General features: G+C 33.5%; 1 pseudogene; it reads right to left on the reverse strand.

Moving 5' to 3' along the window:
- Positions 1 to 19895: 19895 nt before the first annotated feature.
- On the reverse strand, positions 19896 to 20753 carry LOC149559856 (pentatricopeptide repeat-containing protein At2g22070 pseudogene; annotated as a pseudogene).
- Positions 20754 to 24663: the final 3910 nt, after the last annotated feature.

The following is a 24663-nucleotide window of genomic DNA, read 5'->3' on the forward strand; positions in this document are numbered from 1 at the left end:
GGCCCTCCCTAGGATAAAAAACATTAACAAATTATTCCAATAGAACCCATAACCTGAGACAAGCACACACAATTTCAAGTAACTATAGCCTAGACTATCACTATCCATAAATCATAACAACTTACCCTAGATAGAGTCATTATTGATATAGGTAAAATTGAAATGTGGGGCCTTACCTTTATAATGGTCTCCATAGTCAAGTCCTTGCAATGCCTTCACGTTAACCATGCCTTCTCTCTCAAGCACTATGTCAAAATGAAAAAGAAGTTGTATAACATTATTAGAAAGAAAGAAGAGCCTCTTCAATAGTTTCTCTCACATGGTACTCATGTATTTTATGTCTACCACACAACCACTTTGATAGTTTTATGGTTCATATCATTATTTCATTTACCTTTAGCATATTTCAACATCTAACACTTTTTAATTTTACATTTTCTATAGGTTCAATCCAGTGGTCAAGATGAAGAAAGCCGATGAATTAATGTGTTTCAAACATTTCATTGCTACATTTTTCTTGATAAATCTAATAGCTTAACATTTTATTATAGCACTGTAATTTAAATTCATCGTGATTAGATAATGCTGTCTAAAATACTACTTTTGTAGTAAAATTTTAGCATATAATGACACTTTAATAACATCATTAAATTTTACAAACCTTCAAATTAACATGTACATTAAATTCAACATAATTAGGTTTTGTTTTCAATTAGGAGAACTTTTTTAGACTACAAATTCACTTCACATTTCAACCACCATAATATGCTTTGTTTGCGGCTATATTTCCTCTGCTTCAAGGATTGAATTGGATATATGCAATATGCCATTCGAAAGAGGAATATTAAGGTTTTTCATCTTTCTTGATTTATAGACTCAAGTATTTTTGTGTTGTTTGTTGTTTTAGAATGTTAACTTGGGCTATATGAGATGTATGTCATTTCATCTCTTCTATGTTCTATATCCCACTTCTACTCTTCGTGGATACTAATGGTGGAATGTGTAAAACTAAAATGCATTTAGTTTGTAACTATTCAAACAAAATGAAATGTGAAAATACTATTCTTTCTTTATGCAAGATTCAAGTTAATTTCCATTCATTGTTGGTCAAAAAGTAACTTTTGCTTCCTACTTTCTTCCTTTTGTGCCTCTTATATATGGGTTTATATATACACCATTTCTAATGTGTTGGAATTAATATAAATGGAACAAGCAACACTTAAAAAATATTATATTTGGTAAATTTTCTACTTTCACTTCTATGAACTATTGACATACCTCTTGCACAATTTCTTGGTGCGAATTTGCTAGTTTATTTATGATTTCTACAATAGGCAAGGATGACTCCTCAAACATAAAATTTGTGTATTAAAACATTTCAGTCATAAAAGTATTGACATTTTATGTTTTGGGTATTCTACTTTAAAAATCAACATTTTTCTCATTTTCTTATCATGAAAACAGTGTAGCAATTGATTTTGCTAGGGTCTGAAAGTTGAATAAACTATTCTATTTTTAGAAAAACATAGTACATTTAGCAAATTGGTTTTAAATTTCAGATTACATTTACATTATCATAGAATCTTTATTTTAATTTTGTGCAATAGAATGATAAGGCATCTTTCTACACACACACACATTGTTAATAATTATTCAAATGTTCCATGATAATGATAGCATAGGATAGATATCAAATGTTTAAGGTCGATAGGACATTCAAATATTTGATTTCATTGATTGGGAATAATCCAATCGAACCCACAATCATTAAGAATCCCTCTTAGCTAGGGAGGATGATTTCTATGCAAATAAAACAATAGAGAGTAGATTTATTAGCTTATGGTAATATCAAGCATATGGTATGCCCATGAATACCAACCATATAATATTCACCATACTGAAATCTTTTCTTGGTATACACATTGACATCACATAGCATACACCATGTCATATCTTAGTAACCTTAGAGACACATGAGATATGCACTATCATATTGTATGGCATTGTTCAGAGATATCTTGACTTGGAGATGTCCATCGTAATGGTATCATCTCATGATATTTACCAAGTACTCAGAGAAATGGCATACAAATCTAATTCAAATTGAAGCTTCTTTTTAGAGTGTAAATTAAAATTTTAGGGAGTGAAGATCAAATTCAAAGATGTCCATATTTTGATTTATAATCATTTGTGACTTTAACATAGTGCACATAAGACTTTGCTTCTTTATTTTAACTTTCAATTAAGGTGGCATCTTGAATTTTTTGTTCCTACCTTGCTATCCTCTTCTCTTCTCTCCTTGTAGGGACCTGATGACTTAAGAGTAGGTTTTTTTACCTTTTTGTGCTCAATTGTCTACACAATAAAACATGATTTACATCATACTTGCAATTTTTTCAAAGTTCAAGTCTGTCTATTTTAGGTGCTATAAGGTTGTGTATATATGTGTTATAAGACTATTTATAGGTGTTATAAGAATTTAGTAGTAGATTTTAGATAGAAAAGAGAGTATTCTCCATAGGTGTTGTAGGAAGTCTGGTAGATGTTGTAAGAACTAGAATAGGCATCATAATACTTCCTATAGGTGTTATAAAACCTAATGTAAGCATTGGGAGACTCTATAAATGTGCTCATGTACCTACAAACTTGTTAAATCTACAACAAAAACACTTCAATGTAGTAAACGAATATCAAATTTTGTAAGATTGAGGCTCCAACCCCAGTCCCATCACCATTATGTGTACTATAAAAAGTATATTCATGAAAATTTAGCTTGGGATATTCACTTTGAAAACAATTAATGATTAGACTTGTTAAATTACACTCTCAAAAATATTTAATGTTCCTTTAACTAAGAAAACTAAGGATTCTTTCACATTTACAAGTAATCTTAAGTGTTAATTCCTATAATGAAATGTAAATCGAAACAAAATTATGAGAAAATTGATAATAATAAAATTGTCATCCTTATATAATAATTTGTTACTATGATTTTTTAATTTTTAATTTATTATAAAATTCTTATAATTTTAAAATTTAATTTCATGTATATTTTAAAAATTAATAACTATATTATTCACATTGCTCTATTAGAAATGAAAACATATTTGTTTCCACATTCAATATGTATACTATAATTGATATAAGTATACATAATTTTAACATATATACTATAATTGATAAAGTGTACAGAATTATTAAAAAGTAGAATATATTTCTTTTAATAAAGCTATTCTTTTCTTAAAATATCAAATGAAAGTTGGTACTAGGGGTAACGATCAAATTTCAGCCTGAGGTCTAGTAAAGACCCCCCCAGTTTTTCTTTATTGTTGGTAGTGGGAAACATCTAAATAACTGAGTAACTAAAACACTTTCTATAAATCTTGGAGTGTGTTCCATAGAGCTCGAAGTCCATCTACATAAACCCTACCATTATGTGATTTTTTGTTATGAAATATTGCCACATTTTTCAACAGAAATGTCTATCCAATAGACATAATGGACATTTTAATATTATTTAGTATTAAATTATAATTATAATATAAAAGATTTATAGTTTCTAAACTATTAATAAATTCAACTATACAACCAATTCATTTTTCAACTATCTTGTATTGTCATAATTACTTTATTCTGGTGGGCCTTCCCACATTGGCTTGTAAATGTCATGTGTTTGTTGAATATTACTGTGGCAGCTCCATCACGTTGTGTCATAACCACATCGTTTGTGAAATCTTATAAATTGTCCTATCACTCCCCACTATTTACACATTCAAGTCTCTCTCACTTAAAAACTATATCACATCTCTCAAGATTCTTATTTCTTCATTTTGGTGATATTTGTATTTATTCACATAATTTCTCTCTTTTCTCTTGTAATGGCATATTCAAATGCACCAGAGCATCAGGATTGTGGGCTTTTTAGCTTGTTTGGGAAGAAGAAAGAAGAGGAGACACATCTGCAACATGGTGGTCCTGTGGAGGAACACATGGCAGGGATTGCTCCACATGAGCAAGGCCACATAGGCAAGGATCATGCTAACCCTCTTTCTCATGGCCACGTCGATAGAGGCAAGCCTCACCCTATGTATGGCCACATCATCGAGGCTCATCCTGCTCCCATATTTCATGGCCATGTAGGCAAGATTCACCCTACACCAATGTCTCGTGGCCATGTGGAGGAGGGGAAATCCCATGGTGAAGGTGAGGAGAAGAAAGAGGAAAGGGAACGAAAGGGAAAGTTGCATCGCTACATTAGCTCTTCTTCAATCTCTGTACATTTTGCATGCCCATAACTTCTTCCCTAATATGTTTTAATTTCAAAGTTCACTTATTTGAATGTGTTTTTTGTGCATAAAATATATTTGGTGTACATGCCTAATTTTCAAGAGTATTATACATCTATCATTTTCATTCTCATTTCTGCATCTCCTTTATAAGAACTGCCCTATAAAACCAATTCCACATTAGCAATCCCCATAATATGTGAAAGTCAAGGAGAGTTAAAGTCATTTAAATATTGACCAGTCAAGATTAGTTGATTAATTATCATTAAATTTAAGAAAAATGATGCAAATACATATATGCTTGAATCTAAAAGAAATTGTAATTTAGTTACCAGAATACCAAGATGTATCGATTATGTTAGCCTTTTTGACAAAAGCTCCAGAACCTGTCTAAGAACATAAGAGCGAGAATATTGTAGGACTGCTTTACCACCCTACCACAAAGCTATTAAGTTTCCCTAGAATCTTTCCTAACATGAAAGACCCCCAACCCGATATCGAGGAAGACTAAACAAGAAAAATTAAGAGGATAATAATGGAATTGTGTACACATTTTCGATAATATAATAAGATATTTTCATTCATAGTTTAGCAAGAAAGTAACACAACCTATTAAAGCCAATGAAAGATGACACATTTGAATCAATTACACAAGAATAACATTTTTGACTCAATAGAAGCATATCACAAGATAAGAAAAACTCATTCCAATATCATAACTTCATCAGGTAGTTCATTCACTCCCATTATGACTCATAGTTCAAATCAATGTAATCATGTCACAATAGACCTAACTGATGACCACACTATAGAGAAGCTTTACAAAGCTAAATTTTGTGAGCATTATTTCCAGTTATGTTATCCAATGAAGACAAACACCACTATGAGTGTAGACAATAACATCTATTAATTAAAACTACGCAAATTATATTCTTATAAATTGGACCTATACTTTACAAGAGCACAAATTAAACAAAAATATACTTCTGTTTAAATCCCATATTCTACACAAAATTTCTCACAGAAGGAAAATTTAATGAGTAATGAAGACACATCTCATAATCCTTAATTTGCAACATCTCATAATCCTTAATTTGCAACATCAAACCAAAAATAATTATTTAAAGGAATTGCAAGCCTCACTCCTTTGAGTAACTCCAATGATGAAGAGCATTTGTCCCAGTGATTGAGATGTGTACTCAAGTGTGCCTCAAGCCCTCAATGGATGGAGAATTGACTATGAAATGAGTGTGAATTTGAGCATGGTAAGGGTGTATTTGATGACTTTGTTCTTCAAAAGATGATTATAACTTTAGCTTCAAGTGTGGCTATAAATGTGAAGGGAGAGGGGTTCATTTTATAGGAAAAAGGGTAGTGGATTGGAGGGCCAAGATACATAGTTAAGAGAAGGTGAGAGAGGGCTAGGATGCAAGGAGAGGGAAGCACAAGGATTGTGCTTTCTCAAATCCATAGCATTGTGACAAGTGTCACAAGGAGAGAGGATGTGAGAGCATAAGCAAAATAGAGATATGTATTTTAAATGTCATATACATATGCATTAAGAATGTAATTTGGAAATAATAGAAATTAAAAATAGTGTCAATACACTTACAACATTCTTCTAAAAATAAACATATTCATCAATAAGAATTTAGAAACTTGAATCTTAGAAGGCAAATACTTTCTCATGAGAAAACTTGATGGAAATCTTGTTATTCTTCATTGGAAAAATCTCTTTCTATCCTCTAACTAAGTTATTTACTAATTACTAATTATATTATTTTGTTATTAGTGGAAGTAAGGTTAATCTCTATCAACTGACAACATCTAGACTCCTCTAATGACAGCTTGGTTGAAGAACTGACACTTGTAGCAAACAAAGGTGGAAAGTAGAAGATAGATTTGAAACAAATTAAAATAAAAATAAGTTTTAAAAATATCCAAAACAAAAGCAAATAAGTTGAGCTCCAAGAAGTTGAAGACTAAAAGTGAACAGAAGAGAAAAATCTAAGTGTATGAGTTCCATGACATTTTAGATTACAAGTGAATAAAAATAAATCAGACTTGTGACATTAGAAATCTACGTTACTCTTGAACTTATAGGCTCCAATTGCTAGTAGTATTAATTGGATACAGTATAAAATCTCAAACAAGGGCTGTGGGTAGCACTAGTCCCTGCCTTTGGCAAGTAACTATTGAGGACAGGGCTGTGGGTAGCACTAGTCCCTACCTTTGGCAAGTAACTATTGAGAACACAACTAGGTGAGAGTAGGCAACAAGTTTAAGCTGTCAATGGGTAATTTATCCCTTACTTCAGTGTGATCCAAGTCTAGTTTGTACAGAATGTGTTAGGACTAATGTTTGAGAAGGTGACAAATCTGTGGACAGAATCATAATTAGGAATAATTTGATGTAGCAAGAATATCTTCAAATTACATTCTCGTAAGTTTAAAGCTTATTCTTTACTATTTTTGGTGCATATCCTTCAATCATCGTAATTCATAAGAACACATTGCTTGAGATCATTAAGTAAAGATTATGGCACATATTTGATAGGTTGAATCTGTGGAGAGTTTTCTATAGCCTGTTTGTAGGTTGAATATGTGGAGAGTTCTCTATAGCTTATTTTGGAACGCTATACTAGGGCAGATGGTTGCTTCTATATGGGTACATAAAGTAGATGTTTGAAGGATGGAAAATCAACATTTTATCCAGTTGGCAAAGGATTTCCTTGGAAAAGATTGGTCTCTAGATTTTGTGTATAGGATATCTAATCTTCTAGCTATTTGAATGTGCAAGATGAACTGCCAATAAAGTTTAGGAAAGATAATTATTATGATAATTCACTTAAAGAGGAATGAGAATGTTAGTTCAAAGAGAGTCTAGGTACCATAGACATGAACACCTATAGGTGTTTGAGTTTTGATGCTAGAGGATGTAATATTCAATAGAAATTCTATTTGAATCATTGTTTAAATAAGTATATTTTAAGTTTTGATAAACTCAATTAAATTACAAAATTGTGCACCTATGTATCTAGGAAATGAAGGTTAAAAAAGTGGAATGTTGAGACTTCATCCAACGACATTACATTATACTAGATTGTGATACAAGTTCAAATCATCATAATGCATCGCTCTACTATTACAACTATCTTATACGTTGGATAGATGTGATACCATCTTATATGTTGGTAACCTGATCCAAATTATGCAAAGGTTTATGAACTAGAGAAACACCTAAAAGGAATGCTTGTAAACCAGTTTGAAGGTTGGATAAACCCTATTCATACTTTGCAATATGTCTTTCAAAAACCACAACAACAACCCATCGACTCTTTGATGCCATAGGTATCCTAGTGTCAAAGGTGAAGAATATTCATCATATGTTTGAGTTGGAGCATGAGCTTAGTGGTTTCATTCATGATAAAAAAATATTATTTGCTTGCAATGATTTTTTTTAGGTTGAGAGGGTATTTGAATGATATGATACAAATGGATTGTGCAGGCTATCCACTATGCATTCCATATAATGAATGGCCTTTCATTTGGGCAAACATTCCTTTGATTCACTATAAAATGCACCCATTGACACTTTTCTACAGAGGTATCCTACCATCAAGGCCAGTGAAGTGTATTCACCATAAATGAAAAAATGATGTACACAAGTTCATCAGCCCCTGGTGTGATTTTGGATATTTTATGGATGGAGGTGTTGAAACTGTTGTATTGCACCTCAGAACATTTCTGTCCCTATTGCATCTATTGCCAACTTGAAGGGTAATTCTATTTTGGTTTACAAAAATGGAATGCATGCTATAAGAAGAGGGCAAGAGCGTCATTAGGGGTAACCGAAAGAGAACAACATTGGAGTTGTACATATTTGAAATGTCCCTTCCTCTGATTTTATATGATATTTCAAGCCTCTAATCAGATCTTTAAAATCAAACAACCAATATTTCAAAGATCCACCAATTTCTCAATAAACCCCAAATCGGGTATGCCCGAAATAGTGCCAAAAACTTCCCAGCTTCACATATTATTAATAAATCTGAAAGTGGACATTTTTATAGAAATTTCAGCAGCATAACAGCCTTAAAAATTACATTTTCAGATCTTCAAAACATTTACACAACAGCTCCCAAATGGAGGATAAAAACAATGCTCTTCGGGCTCCCGAAAACAACACAGGATAGCCCAGAAACACCACAAAAACACTAATAATCTATCACATAAGTATAATCATGACCAAATACATATATTCAGCTCTATTTTAACATCTAAAAGTTTTAAATACAGCAGCAACCCAAATTGATATGAAATACTCAACCGAAAACACCAAACTCTTACAAAAAAAACACACCCGAAAACCCACAAATCTACACTGTTCAGCACAAAGGAAAACTCTGCATGAGCATGCACATGGAATGACTTCAAATTCCCATCCTTAGCCTTCCTAGAAACCTACAAACTCTTGTTCTTGGGTCTCCTTCTCCACAGGTTTGGCAGCCTCTGAGGAACAACAAAGAAATGAGCAAAAATCAAGTTCTGGAATCAGCCCAAAATGCCTCCAAACCCCTTAAAAGAGGGCATAACCCTAACTCACGTCCAAGAGGGGTTAATAAAACATATTTTAATAATAATTTTCATTTATTAGTCCATTCGCTTCCAAAGATTATCCCCTTTTTCTGAAACTTTGCATTTTTGGGTCTGCCTGCCTTAGCAAAGATTATTATTTTTAATTATTTGACAAGGGGCCATGACAATATTCTTTTAAAATAGTTACAAAAAAAGGTTAAGAACAGAACCTCTAAAAATTCATGTACACTGATCTTCAAAAGGCTATGGGAAAAGATGAAACGAATTCAAGATAAGGGAAAGTAGTTGAATGAGGACTGAATTGCATACCTTTGAATCCAATACTAATTTGAGGTGTAGAGTTGCACAACACAAATGTAAATAGCGAAGGTAGGGCAATGTCACACTTGTTTGAAGTATTAAGCAAAAGGAAGTCAGATGCACTATGGGAAAGCCAAGCCTGGGATAATAAAGTAACTTATATAAGAAAATGCATTCCGAGAAAACAAGGAGAAGCCACACTAAAAAGGAGACCTGAGAATGGCATCAACACATTTAGAGGCACAAGTTGTGTGTTGTGGGCATAATAGGTGCAATGCATGCCGCTATAATGTTGATTTCAAATGCCAAAAAATAAAAAGACTATGGAAAAAATTGTTCGCAAGCAATAGAAATGAACAGAAATTGAAGGAAAATTAACAAAAAAATGGAAATGCGGTTACATGAAGGATTTAAGTAAGATTTTTATAAGGTTTTTCCAACTTCCCAGGTTGCAACTAATTAGAAAGCTCGATGAAAACATTAGTCCCCACCTATAGGCAGCATGGACTAACAAATTAAAATCAAACAAAATTCAATGCCTTATATTTCGAATTTGCTAAATTCAATGTGTCATAATCTAATTTGGCTAAATGCTCGTACCAAAGGGGCCTTGACTAAATTCAATGTGTCATAATTTAAAATTTCATTTGACAGACTTCCATTTTTAAATCGGTAAAGTGGGTTATCTATAATGCCCTACTTCTAATAACTTTCTTCAACTATTTGAAACTCATACGTGTTAGATTCTCCGATAACTCATGGAGCTCATTCTGTAGAACGTGGAATGCATACCAATCGTCCTGACTCCTTATGAAATTCAGTTAGCTTTTCAACCATCCTATATTACCGACCTTTCTCTGCTTCGCAAAGAAATTGGGATAAGAGGGACAAAATCTTTGATCCTCTTTATTTTTTTATTTGCTTTATTGAAACTTATTTCATCATAAAGATCACCATGCCCTTGTTTCTAAGTTTCCATTAAAATTTAATAAGAAAATAAATTTCATTATTTTTAAGATAATATTTTGATTTGAGATTTCCATATCAATAATCTCATTTTTATATTTTTATATGTAATTTAGTAATGGAAGTTGAATATTCAATTTTATATTCATCTATTTAGAAGAATATTTTAAATAGATATACATTGATGAAGATTGATTAGTCATATAATATTGGTTATATAGATTTGTTGTTTCCTTTTTCTTTTTTCCTTTTTCTTTCTACTATTTAAACAATAATAGAAGTGGATTTTAAAAAAAATAATTAATTATTAATTTTTTTTTTAAAATCACAATGAAAATACCACAAGACAATAAAAAATAAGACAAGCCTTAGTAGTAAAGCATAAAAGAAATCTATGTTTAGTTAAAACTGAAATATTCTATTTTATATTTTGAAGAATAATAGAATTTATTTTAAAATTGGAAAGTGTAAATGTTAAATAAAAAATTTAGGATGAAATAATGAGAAAATAATAAGTAAGGTTACATTTTGAAGTTTATTTTTTAATTTTTTAATTAAAAAACCTTTGTAAATGAAAATTATAGAAAAATACAATCAAAATAGATAAATTATATAAGATAAGATAAATTTATTAATGTCCAATGGGAGACCAACAAGGGTCTATGGGAGTGAAAACTTATAGAACAAGAAGCAAAGAACTAGCAAACCACCAAACAGTGGTCCGGAGAGGAAAAAAAAAAAGAGAAAAGAAAACCAAATACAAGACATAGACTAAGGGTTCTTCCTGAAGGATACAGACCCAGGTGAGGGAGAGCATGTAATTGTCTTTGAGAACTGTTAGTGGGCTGACACTAATGAAGATTAAGATAAACCATGCAGGGTCGCACGAATTTGGAGTGAACAGTGGTGGAGCTATCCGAGGGCAACTTCACACCCCACCCAAATGGCAAGGGCAAGAAGAAGTTTGTAATGAGCTACCTTGCGGCCTTCTTTAGGGGGAATAGAAGTTGTAGGGTGTGGTCACAAAGTTGCATCGCCTCCCAGAGATAAAGTGCCAAACATCTCAGATCTGTGTAACTAAAGAAGGAGGTCAATGAACTCCAATCTCTGAATAAAAAATAAAATATCCCTCTGAGCTCGTAATAAATAGGGGAATGGAAAATTAAGTGTAACTTAGTCTCGATCTCAACCAATGTGCATAGCCTGCAAATTTGGTCCTCTGTATCAATGTAGTGGTCTGTTTGGGCTCATAGGCAGTGGGAACCAATCCTAAAATATCCTAATGCAAACTTAAGGACATGACACCAACTTTGAGATAAATATCTGGGTCAAGAAATAATCACATCTTGTGTGTCTAGAAAGTGCTTAACATAGAAAACCATCCTCAGACTTAACCCCCCGGGTGGGTTAGTTGAAGCCGTAACAAGGTACTGTCTATAGATGTCAAGTCTAACCTGCTTGTTGAACTCCTATGAAGAAGGGAGAAGATAAGAATGAACTTTTAATGAGAATTGAAATGGAGGCAAGCGATCAATGTCTATCCTAATGGAGCTCAAAAGTGATGTGGCCTAGGCATACCAACAGCAAGCTCTCAAAGAGGTTTCAGATTTAGCAAGTGCAATTGAGGAGTAGTATGCAAGGTAAGAATATATGTCCCAGCCATTAGTGGAGTCTGCAAAGCATCCAAGATGGTGGAGAAACCATATAAGGTCAAAAATAGCCCCCAACCTAAAGGGATGAGCTCTGAACTCAACCAAAATGATACTATGGGTGATGGAGTGATGACATCTAATAATCTGCCAAAGGAAGAGAGTTTGAATACACTAAGTGGGGGCCCAATACAAATCGAGCAATGATGATCCCCAAACAATTGAACCATATAGAATAGTAGGTCTGACCAAAGAGTCCAGGAGGGATAGCTTGGACGGGGTGTCCTGGAAATGGTGTTTGAAGCACTATGTCTCAATCATGGCAAGGGAACCCATCCCTTTACTAATCCTGAGATGAATAGAAAGTCTCAAACTAAAATAATGACTGAAGAACTTGACCCTAAGGTAAGTGTACGAGGAGGCGATCTCAATCTCCTGGCTCAGAAGTACTAATGTAAGTTTGAGATCCCATGACCCAAGTTTTCCCCAAGTTAACTACAAGCTATCTCGAGTCACAAAAGGAGGCTACGTTGTCAAGATTTCTTTGGAGGCTCTTGAGTGAGGAGGCAAGAAGAATCACATTATCTACAAAGAGAAGGATGGAGACTAAAACCTAATGTAAGTAACAACCATCATGTGGAAGGGATGATTCTCTAATAAATCCCTCAAGCTCATCGATGTAGATGCCATAAAGAGTGGGGGATAGGGGCCACCCTTACTTCACCCCAATAGTGCTCCAAATAGGATCAAAGAGCCTCGCTAGAGTCCTGAGCCTACCCTTGACTCGCTCATAGAGTCTCATAATGGCCATCAAAAGAATCTTTGATATTCCAATGTCTCTAAACCTCTAAAAAAAGGGCTACTCTAGGTACAAAATCAAACACCTTATGAAAGTCCACAAAACAATAGTAGACTTTTGCAAAGTGATAATGAGCCTCCTTAATGACTGCCTGTGAGGTCAAGATATGATCCATAGTCTGATAATCTACTCTAAAACTAGCTTGACCTCTAGCCCTATAGTTCATCCTATCTAGTTCCTGATGAGAGAAATTCATGTCCCAGATTATGCCATATTTTAACCTTCATATAAACCTTCATATTCATTTCAATTTCCATTTTCTATTCTATTTTCTCCTTCTATGTTGCATATGATCTAATATTTATGAGTAATATTTAATATAGTTATTAGATAGAATATGTGAATAAATAGATGAAATTGCATTCATCTAACAAGTTGACAATATGTTATGATTCTTCCTATCACCTTCTATGTAAGAATCTTATTATCATTCCTTATTTCCTCAATAATTTAAAGCATTATTCCAAGAATATTGACCAAGGAGTATGTTGAGAAAGAACTCAACCGAAATAATTAGCAACTAAAAATAAGGACAGATAGTTTTGCATTTCCTTTCACGGATAGATATAGATGAATCTCAAAAATCTGAGACATGGGTATTGTCCAGAACATGCCCCATTACAATCCCAAGCGGCAGAATCTTAAGAAAGTGAATGATGGAAAAGTTAGAGGCTATTTTCAAAACATGATTTTTCTAGTTTACTATTACGGGTTTAGATTTCAATTTTCAAAGTTTGTTCTATCTTTTGTTGGTGTTATGACCATATTACTAGCTCAACATAGAACTCCTTTAGCTTAGCTAAATTCACATGTGGTTAGCAAAGAATCCAACCAAGCATACAAGGTTATTGCTGCCAAGGAGAAGAGATAGTATAGTCTCATGTGGAAATCAAAATCACTCATCCATAACAAATGGTTTCAAATCCATATTGTTGCAAATAATTTTAACTGAAGACAAAATTGTTGCTGCAAAGCATTGCCTATTCTTGGCATGGGATATATGTTTGTTCTAAGCCACATATTCTACCTATACGTGCAGCAAATCACATGGCAGCATATGGAAGTAAGCTTGGCCCGTAACAAACCATTGCTTATAATAAAACCATCCCCGTAGTTCTGAAGGAAATACATTATGTTTGAGCAATGATAGCAAATTGGTTATTCTTTGCAAGCCATAGATTTTTGTTATAAATTTGTTATGTAATAGCCACTCTTTTTAAAGAGTGCATAACAAAGTAGTTATTAAATTTTTAGAGCTGAATCTATATAAACAACAGGAGATAGAAGTTGGGAGACACAAATAGTTCTGAAAAACACAACAGTGTACATAAATATTGTTATTTTAAATCATAAGTTCTATATTCATGTGCATGGTTAAGATGTAAAAGCAATTTGTCTCTTCATCACCAAGAAGCTAAGGAGGAGGGCCCACTCTAAAGTCACTTCCAGTGATTCTTTCTTTTATGGAGTGTGTTTAAGGTTGTTTCTATTTGTATTTTGATTAGTTTAGAATTACATGGTATGTGTTTTGATCATGTTATATTAGTTTATACATTCAATACCTATGTTTTATTGCATAATAATATTTCATATGAATTTGATCTATTCTGAGTTACAGTTATCTTTTATTGCAGATTAATTTTGTTGTTTTTGTTTCTGATGTTCCTATCGCTAGGAAGTGACAGTTCCTATCGCTGGGATTTCTTTAGTTTTTCATAGATTTAATTCTATGTGTTGTAGTTGCATTCATAATCTCTCATTTCACAACTATCATCCCTTGATGGCATACTGCTCGGACACCTTTCGCAAGCTTACGCTCTCGGATTGACACGTATAGACCAGCCGAACTTCATCATAAAATTATTAATTGTTTATTATTATTTGCCCCATCGTTGGCCTACTAGTTCCCCTGAAAGAATAGTATTCAATGTTGTGGCATAAAGTTTGGCAAAGGTATTCCTAATCATGATGATCTTGTAATTGTTGGGGTCAAAAATTGGCCTTTTCTTATGAAACAGATGGATCAGGTGCCTCGACCAAGCCTTTAGAAAGCTAGTACAAACCACTCTATTAAAGAGTGTGGTGAGATAGGAGCCAATCACTAAGCTATCGAGCTTGAGTAGTTTTTCCTAGAAACCATACTCATCGACAACTCTACTGCATTCCATCGTTCTGACAATCTCGTAGATGATGGAAGTAGTAAAGATATCATAGTGAGGTTGTGAGATGAGGTGAAGAGGCACTTGATCTAGGATGTCATAAAGGGTAGTGGTGTGGGAGATGATGAAGCACAAGTTGATGGAGCAAGGTAGGGTAGATACCATGGGAACAAGGTGTGCCAAAAGAGCTTCAAGTCCTGGCTAAGCGTATCGTGTAAGCAACTGTATTGTGAAGCAATCTAAGCACATTTCTTCACACGAAGAAACCATTGACAATATAGTTGAAGGGAAGGTCTCAAAGGTTAAAGTCAAGCGACGGTGAAAGGATTTACAGTTGGCATCAAACCAACAGTTCATAAGGCACTTGTTCTAGTGCTTTTATCTAAGGATAGGGTGGGGGGGGATGGAAAGGAAAGTCAACTCCCACATGGCTATAGTTAGAATCAAACATGGAGGAAGCATGGTTACACTCAAAGAAATAATAGATGAGAGGAGTCGATGTAGGTGGACAATGAAGAGGTCCTCATCACCCTAGGCAAAGCGGAAGTGGAAATGGCTAGGGCTATGATCCAAAGCAACCAGGGGGGTGGGGATGTGGGTGAAGGTGTGGTGTGGCCTTCCCCATAAAGGGAAGGGGGGACTGATGAGAGGGGGGAGAAGTGAAGCGCTAGGCACAAAAGAGAATAGTAGGAAAGCAAGAGATGGGTGATGGTGACGCTACAGATGCAAGAGATGAAAGAAGCACCAATGATAATGTAGTCAACCACACTACACCCCCATAGTGTGGCTAACAGGTAAAAGGCTCAGATCTAGGAAAATAAAGAAGGTCGTTCAAAATAACTAGATCAGAAGACTAACACAGCTAAAGGAGGTGATGACCATAGATAGATAAAGGTCCATGGCGATCCTCAAAAATATGTTGGAGTCCCAAACTGACATGATCAAGTTCTATAATATAGGTCCATTCCATCCCTCAGTCATGTATAGGGGTCCGCCATTCCTTAGTCTGTGTATTGAAGTCACCTAAGATAATGTTGTTACCCAAGGCACTGAATCTAGAAATGCACTCAATCAGATCAATAAGTTGATCACTATCCTCGATATTGTGAATGGCATAGGGTGAAGAGGCTGGTGGAAAGTAACAAATCGCGATGATGGTTTCTTTCATGGCATACTTGAATCCACATAAATTTGGCATGTCTATCAGAAATAGACCATAGAAGTAGCATTGAAGAGGTTGTCTCTAATCAGTCAGGCACCACCTCCAGGCCCCCACACACCACCTAAGGAGTGAACCTCATCCCTGAAGATTGACAACCATTGATCTAACCATCGAGACCTAGACTCTCATGGGTCTCAGTGATAGCTAAGATATCTACCAACCCTACAACATCCTAAAATAGACCTTGAAATGCCATTTTTTTTTATATAATTAGAATTAGTTTGATCTTCAAGATACCACAATTAACCAACATACTAAGTGATGAACCCAAACATAAGAAACTTACCTTCATAATAAAAAATAAATAAATAGAAAGTATAATAAAGAAAAAAATTATCTTCATAATTAAAAAAGAAATAAATAAAAATTTTAACAAAACAAGTTTAACAATTCAGAACATTTAATTACAAAGAGTGGTTGTGCTTTTCTTAATTATTTAAAATAACTATTTAGAATATCTAAAGTATGATTTAGATAGAATTCAAAAATAAATAGAAATAATATATGATAGTTGAAAATACATATAATTGATTTTAATAATTACTACCAAAAATGTTAAAAATAGAAAAAAACATAAACAATTTTGTGAGATAGATAAAATAATAAACTTTAACGAGGGAAATTTATAGATATGTGTTTGATTGAAATAAAGTGGAGTTTAATTCTAAGCACCATGAATTTTAGGAAAATACATAAAAATAAAAATTAGGAAAACACTACGCACAAATTTTAACTTATGCATAATGCCATTGTAGAAAAAAGTAAGAAGAGACATTACATAAATGTATACGTGAGGTGGTTAAGGTTGTCAATTAAAATTTAAAATGTTTGAAATGTAATAAACCCAACCATAATCTTAATTATAATCTCTAGGCCTTGATCATTATCATAAACCATAACCCTAATAATAATACAACCTGACCTAATACTAATCCTAATCCTAATCATAATTTGAATTGAAAATCCTAAACCTTAACCCCAGCCTCAAATACCCTAATAATTATTTAAATGAAAAAATTAAATAAATTAGGGTTATGATTATGTTTTTAGTATGCTTAAAATTAGGGTTGGGATTTTATATAGTTATTAGGATTAATTTAGTACAATAAAGTTTAGGGTTAAAGTTACAATTCAATTGAAGTTAGGTTCATGGTTAAGATTGTTTTTAATAAAATGCATGTTTTAGCCTTCACCTAAGCTCTAAACCTTTGTAACCCTAAATCCTATATACTAAACCCTAATCCTAGTCCTACCAAAAAATATAGTCCTAGATGGGAAATCTAATAAAATATGTAAAACTCTAATTTCATATTTTTTTATCCAAGTTTCATAATCCAAACTATATAATTTATCATTATCCTAAGTGCAAAGTAGACCTTTTGGCCAAATATTTCATATATCATAATCAAAACTACAACCTTTTCCCTATTTCTAATTAAAATGTAACCCTAATGCAACCAAAAACTCTATTTTGACTCCTAAATTTAATTGTAATCATAATCTAAACTCTATTCCTTATTTCAAAAATATATAATCTAAGCATAATCCCTAACTATAATTTTTAACCTATACCTTAAAGTTATCTTAATAATAGATTTACTCCTGCCCCTTTCTCAAAACCTAACCATAGCATTAACTATAATTACCATTCTAAAACTAACCTTAATCATAAATCATAAATGCAATCATAATCTTAAGCATGCTTTTACTCCCTAAATGATATTAATCAAACCTTTAAAATGTATCCCTAACCTTAATACTAACTATAACCCTAATCCTTACCCTACCCCTAACCCTTGCCCTATTCCTTACTCTACATGTAAACTTGACTGTCATACTAATCTTTTCTCTAAACACCAACCCTAACCATGATACGAACCTTAAACCTAATCCTTATCATATGGTTTATCCTAACCATCATACTTCTACTATTTGTAAACCTTGCACCCTATCCCTAACAATTTATCCTTACCCTAATCCCAACCCACAACCTATTCTTGGTCATAACCCAAAATATCTTATTAATCCTAGCTCAAACTTTAATCGTAACCCTAACCTGAACAATATCTCTCGACCCTAACACTAACCTCTTAACCCTAGTCCTATTTATGCCCCTAAAGCTGATCATGGTATTAATGTTAACTCAAAACTCTATAAGCTAATGTAAACCAAAACTCTAATGTCAATCGTAAATTTAATTTTAATTACTCGAAAAAAAAAACATAAGCACAAAAAATCATTATTTTTAAAAGAAATCTATTTTTCTAAACATATTTTGAAATGAGCATCATAAAATATGGTAAAAATATTTAATATTTAATAATATAATTTATTATAGATTAAGTATATATTTAACTATAAAAAACACGATTGCTACTAACTTATATATATATGCAATCGACAGATATCCTTGTCCAAGACACCTCGAAATCTATCTCTTGCCTTATTTTATATATAATATATAAAAACTAACATATGACTAGTAATATATACCTATTTCCATCACCAAAAAGGGTCAATACAGCCATCAAATTCAAGACTTGAACTAGTAATATATGTCTATTTTCATTCACCGAAAAAACACAAAATGTAGGCGTTACAAGGAAAGTCGATAGTCCATGCCATAATTATAATATAACTATCTTTGTCGTCGACATTACTTTTACTTCAATGGGCCCACTCACGTCTTATCCGCGTGATGTTAACATTTATTTCACCGACATATAAATGCCACGCCCCAGCAAGCCGCGTCAGTTGTTCGTGAAATCCTATAAATTGGCCTTCGCTCAACTCTCATTTTCCATGTAACTTTTTGAGCTATTTACGCAGCCGTCTCTATATTGATATTTCTTGACAAGTATCTCAATTTCTTGACAATGGCGGATTCAAACGCAGCAGAGCATAGGGATCACGGTTTATTTGGCTTGTTTGGGAAGAAGAAAGAGGAGACACATCAGCAGCATGGTGCTGTCGTGGAGGGAGATGTGGCGGGCGTAGCTCCTCATGAGCAGGGACACGTAGGCGAAATTCACCCTATCCCCCTGTCCCACGGCCACGTCGGCGTAGGCGAGGCTCACCCTGCGCCAGTGTCTCACGGCCACGTGGAGGAGGGGAAATCCCATGGCGAAGGCGAGGAGAAGAAAGAAGAAGGGGGACTCATGGGAAAGTTGCATCGCAGCAGGAGCTCTTCTTCAAGCTCTGTACGTTTATTTTGCCCATCAATGCTTTCGTTTCCAAGTTGAATAGATCATATGGAATACCAATGTGCTTGGATTTGAATCGATTTTTTAACCCTTCTGAAGTGCTTAGATTTGAATCCATACCCTCAACTATCCTGTTATGGTCTCTCTCTTTTTGTTAGGGCGTAAGGTTTTGTGTTACTGAGCAGTGATCTTTTATTTGGCTTTTGGAAGTGCTATTAAAATTTGACCAACGGATCACAATCCCTTCATCTTTTTAGATTTGGTTGCATTTTGTTCCACCTTTTGCCTAACCAAATATTTCAATTTTTTGCATTCTATTGAAATTCATCCTACCTTACGTACTTTTATTGGTTAAATGATTACACGGATCGGTCTCTGATCTGTTGAAATGCTGTGTGTGTACAGTCCAGCGATGAGGAAGAAGATGAGAAGGGAGAGAAGAAGAAGGAGACAAAGAAGGGTGGATTGAAGGACAAGTTGAAGCTTCATGGAGACAAGAAATAGGAAGAAGAAGACGGTCATGTGAAGGCTGAGGAAGAAGGGGGTGAGAAGAAAGGGTTGACGGAAGAGATCAAAGAGAAGCTACCTGGAAACCACAAAGAGGGAGAAACAGAGCATTGAAAGAGCAAATGAATTTTATTTTTTGGGTTGTTTCATCTTATAACGAGTTGTGTGTAGACCATCCTCTGGTTTGAAGCATACTGTGGATTGTATGTATGCTGTGTTTTTCTATATATAATAAAGAGTGTGACGGTGTTGGTTCTGGTTTGTAATTGCAATGTTTCAATGAGGCCTTTGTTTCTAATGGAGACGCGTTTATCAATACTGTCATAGATATCAGTAATATCTCTTTATCAAAAGGGAAAATTGACTCTTACTAGCATAGATACCAGTACTATAGCAAATCGTATATATACAGAGTCAATATTTGCGTTATTCAAATATTTGTGCATAGCTTTTGGTTTCATCTTGCATGGTTTATGATAAGCCAAGAGTTTATATATTGAAACAATTATCTCATGAAGTGTCTTTAACAGACGGACGATCTTTATAATGCGAATAGTGTTCTCTGAAGGAGTGCTCATAAGTCCATAAGCAATGGCTAGCTTCTCACTGTGGTAATATAAAACTTGTTTCTTGAGCTCCTCCTCCATATAATGGAGTACAAAGCTTGTGTTTGGAACATAACTTGTATCCTCCATCTGCCCAACCAATGTCTTCAGCACTACATAGATTTCGGCTGATTGTGGGTGTGAACTATCCTCTGACCTGAATGCATGCACTCTATTTTTCACTTCAATCCAGCTACACCCTAGATTCTTTCTTATTTCTCTATCTTTCATGATATTTCTCACCTTGGCTGCATCATTCCACCCGCCAGCTACAGAATAGATGTTTGAAAGTAGCACATATGATGAAGTATTTTGAGGCTCTATACTAAAAAGCAATTTTGCAACATGCTCTCCAATCACCAAATTGCCGTGAAGCCTACAAGCACTTAATAGTGTCATCTAGATACTGATATTAGGTTCAAGTGGCATTTTATCAATATAGTCATCTGCCTCTTCTAGATGGCCAGCATGACCAAGCAGATCAATCATGCAGGCACAATGGTCCATCCTAGGCATAATGTGATGCTCATGACTCATGGAGTGAAAATATCGCCTTCCTTCCCAAGACCTGCATGTGTACAAGTAGTAAGAACACAATTGTAAATCACATCATCTGGTCTTGTGCCCTTGTGTAACATTTGCTCAAACAGCCTTAGGGATTCAATGCCATGCCCATGCTGTGAATAACCATTGATCATTGCATTCCACGAGATAAGATCATGTTCATATAGAATAAAAGTGTCATATAGAATTTTCTAACTGAATAAATATAAAGAAAGGAGCAAAAGTGTTATATAGAATTTTTTTCCAAAGAAATGGAAGACTAGGATTTTTGGAGTACCAAAATAGTCTATAACAGAATAGTTCATGTTGTTGATTTTTGTCCCATCACCTGTGGAGGTTCCCTTGTAAGTTTTTTTTAAGGAATGAATTGAATCAACAGTAATTATATATCCATACTTCCACATTTGAAGAGTTCATTCTTGTGTATTTTTGCAATATTATTTATCATTAATACATATATCTATGTGTCTTTAAAGTTCTTCAAATGGAAAAACCGTTGACAAATATATATAGGGATAAATCTTGTCTTTTTTGTACAGTGCTCTGTTAAGTTTTCCTATCAAGTTTTAGGTCACTAAGTTCTAGCAAGACATTCCACTATTTTCTGAAGTAACTCACCAGTGTTGGTATTTATCATTACAATGTTAAATTGTTAATCAGACCTGTCTTGAACAATAAAATTTTGATTAAAATGCCTTATGGGTCAGCATATTTCTTATAGATTAAAATGCCTTATGGGTCAGTATATTGCTTATAGATTGAAATATTTTTCCCCATTTAGCTTACTAAATTTATTCTTTAGTACTTTGATGTGAAACCTTTGATTATATTAAATGAATGAATGAACTTACAGCTTGATTAAGAAAGCATGCCAAAATAGTTAGAAAATAAAGCTGATAAATATTACAGCAACCGTTAGCATAATATAAACAATAAAAATAAGAAGGATGCACTTTGGTAATAAAGTCAACACACAGCCTCCCCTGCCAGCTCCAGTCAACTTGGAGCATAATTTGTTACTATTACTATTCATTGACTTGTAGTGCTTTGTTACTGATATACATTTACACAAGATACTATGTCGACAAAAACAAGATCTAAAAATTTGAACAATGGACAATCCACAATTTCCAATGACGAAGGGATCAAAACTACTGTGAGTTATCACTCATTCCTCCTACAAATTATCATCCAATTAATTTGAAAAATTATTTTACTACTATTCAAATGTTGGCTTTCATGTTTTTATATAGCGTAGTCACATACACATATATATATATATATTTAAATAGATTTTTCTATTTGAGAAACTTAAATTGCCTATGTAAGTTTGTAACTAACACTCTGTCTACCCAATTATGTTTCCCAAAATTTGCAGGATACTATGAGAAAGGAAAATAGATCAATATGTTCAAACCCTGGAGAGACCACTAATGGAGTAAGTTATCATTCGTTACATTTTTAAAATTTCATTTATAAGCCTTCAACAAATATACTTCATGCACACAAAAGTTTTAGTATATCACAATATATGTATGTATAAGTTTATATTTCACAATTTCCTTCTATTATCATTATTCTTCACTATATGCATATCTTTGTACATGCATATAATAATATGAAACTTTATAACAATATAACATGCATATAAAAATTTGAAATTATATGTAACACTGATTATTTTTATACATTTATAATAGTTTTATACTAACAATTTCTCACCTTAACAAAAATTATATAACTCAAATTATTTGTTTTAGGAACCTATACTGGAAGCACCATTGACTACCAATGCAATTTTTTCGATCAACGCTGGAGAACTTGTTACAAATCTTATCATTCAAAAGGATTGCTATCCTTGAAGAACAAGATCAATATAACATTGTCTTATCTAATGGAAAACATATGCAATTTGCAATTTTTCCACAAAAATCCAATGACCTGTTATTCTCAGACATGCTGAAAATATAATCTATAGTATCATTGAAAAATTATGTTTTTCGGGCAACAGGAGGTTCCAGGTAGACATGGCAATTATCAAACTTAACTTATATACACATTTTCATTTATTTACATATAATAAATATAACTAATTCTTATATCATTGCAACCTCTTCAAACAGGACCATAATCATCTTCAGCCTACAAATTATCCAACGAGACAATCAAATAATTGGGAAACCAAGGTATCTATATAAGTCTCAAGAGGAACAGGTGGTGGAAGAGAAAACAATTGTCTCACCCAACAAAAGAGAAAAATTTGGCATCCATACACCTCGCAGGGAACTACCAATACCTGAGTGTATCAACCCTATAAAGGATTTAAATCCATATCAAACTAGATGGACAATCAAAGGGAGGGTTACAATGAAAAAGAAACTTAGACAATTTAGTAACAACTGAGGCAGTGGTTAGGTTTTTAGCTTTGACATATTGGACAGTGAAGGCATAGAAATAAGAATAGTTTGCTTCAATGACATTGTAGAACTGCACTATGAAAGAGTGCAAATAGGTGGCAACTATACAATTTCAAAAGGTTCAGTGAAAGAGGCAAACAAGCAATACAACAAACTAAATAGCCACAAGGAAATCACTCTTGACCATTCATCAATATTGAAATGTTGTGATGATGAGTTGGTTGTTGGGACTGTTGAATACAATTTTAGGCCAATTAATGACATTGCAAACATAAAAAACAATACATTGGTTGATATTATTGGGGTTGTAGTCAGTGTTGGAGATATCTCAATAGTTCAACGAAAGGATGCAAGTAAGGTTCAACATAGAAGTATTACATTAATGGACATGTCTCTAGCATCAATAGATGTGACTTTGTGGGGACCCATTTGTCTAAATGAGGGTGAACAAATAAGAAGTTTGAAAGATTCTGTTAAGATTATTGTCCTTGCTATAAGGAATGGGCGTATTTTTGAATTCAAGGGAAAGGTCATCAATACTACAACAGCAACCATATTGATAATAGATCCATTCATACCAGAAGCTGAAGCCCTACAGTCCAAGATTGAAGGAGTATAATTTGCAATACCATCATTGCCAATATTATTGACAAATAATAATACAACAAGTTCACTCACAATTGCAAGTGTCTTGGACAAATGCATTCAAATGAAACAACCCTTGGAAACAATGATAAAAGCAACCATCAAATTCATCAAGCAAGATACATTTTGTTACCCATCTTGCCCAATAATTGTGAATGGAAAAGAATGCAATAAAAAAGTCATCGAAAATCTAGACAAGACATGGTTCTATTGTAAATGCGAGAAGATAGTTCCAGACTGCAAGTACAGATACCTCTAGCAGGTAAAACTCCAAGATCGCACAACTAATATTTGGGCAATTGCTTTCAATGAAGTAGCGGAAAGCCTACTGCATATGCCTGCCACAAAGTTGTATATGCTATAGTATGAAACTGAAGTTGATTCAAGTGTTGAAGACATCATCAAAGCTGTGTCTTTTAACAAGTTTAGATTCACCCTTTCAATAATAAATGAAGTCTACAATTCTGAATCAAGATTTAAAACTGCAATCACAAAGGCTTCAAAATTGGACCTCAAAAGTGAAATCGAATGTTTGGTTTTTGAAATTTTAAATATTGCTACTTTGAGATAAAGCACATTATGAACTATCATTGATTTTAGGCTAGAAATTTTCATAAAAATAACTACTTAAGAAATTTGGTACTCATTTCTCTTATGACCTATATTTGGAGAACAATGTAATC

Source organism: Cupressus sempervirens, chromosome 4, assembly GCF_028749045.1.
Source record: "Cupressus sempervirens isolate cs-2001-9-10 chromosome 4, ASM2874904v1, whole genome shotgun sequence".
Taxonomy (NCBI): domain Eukaryota; kingdom Viridiplantae; phylum Streptophyta; class Pinopsida; order Cupressales; family Cupressaceae; genus Cupressus; species Cupressus sempervirens.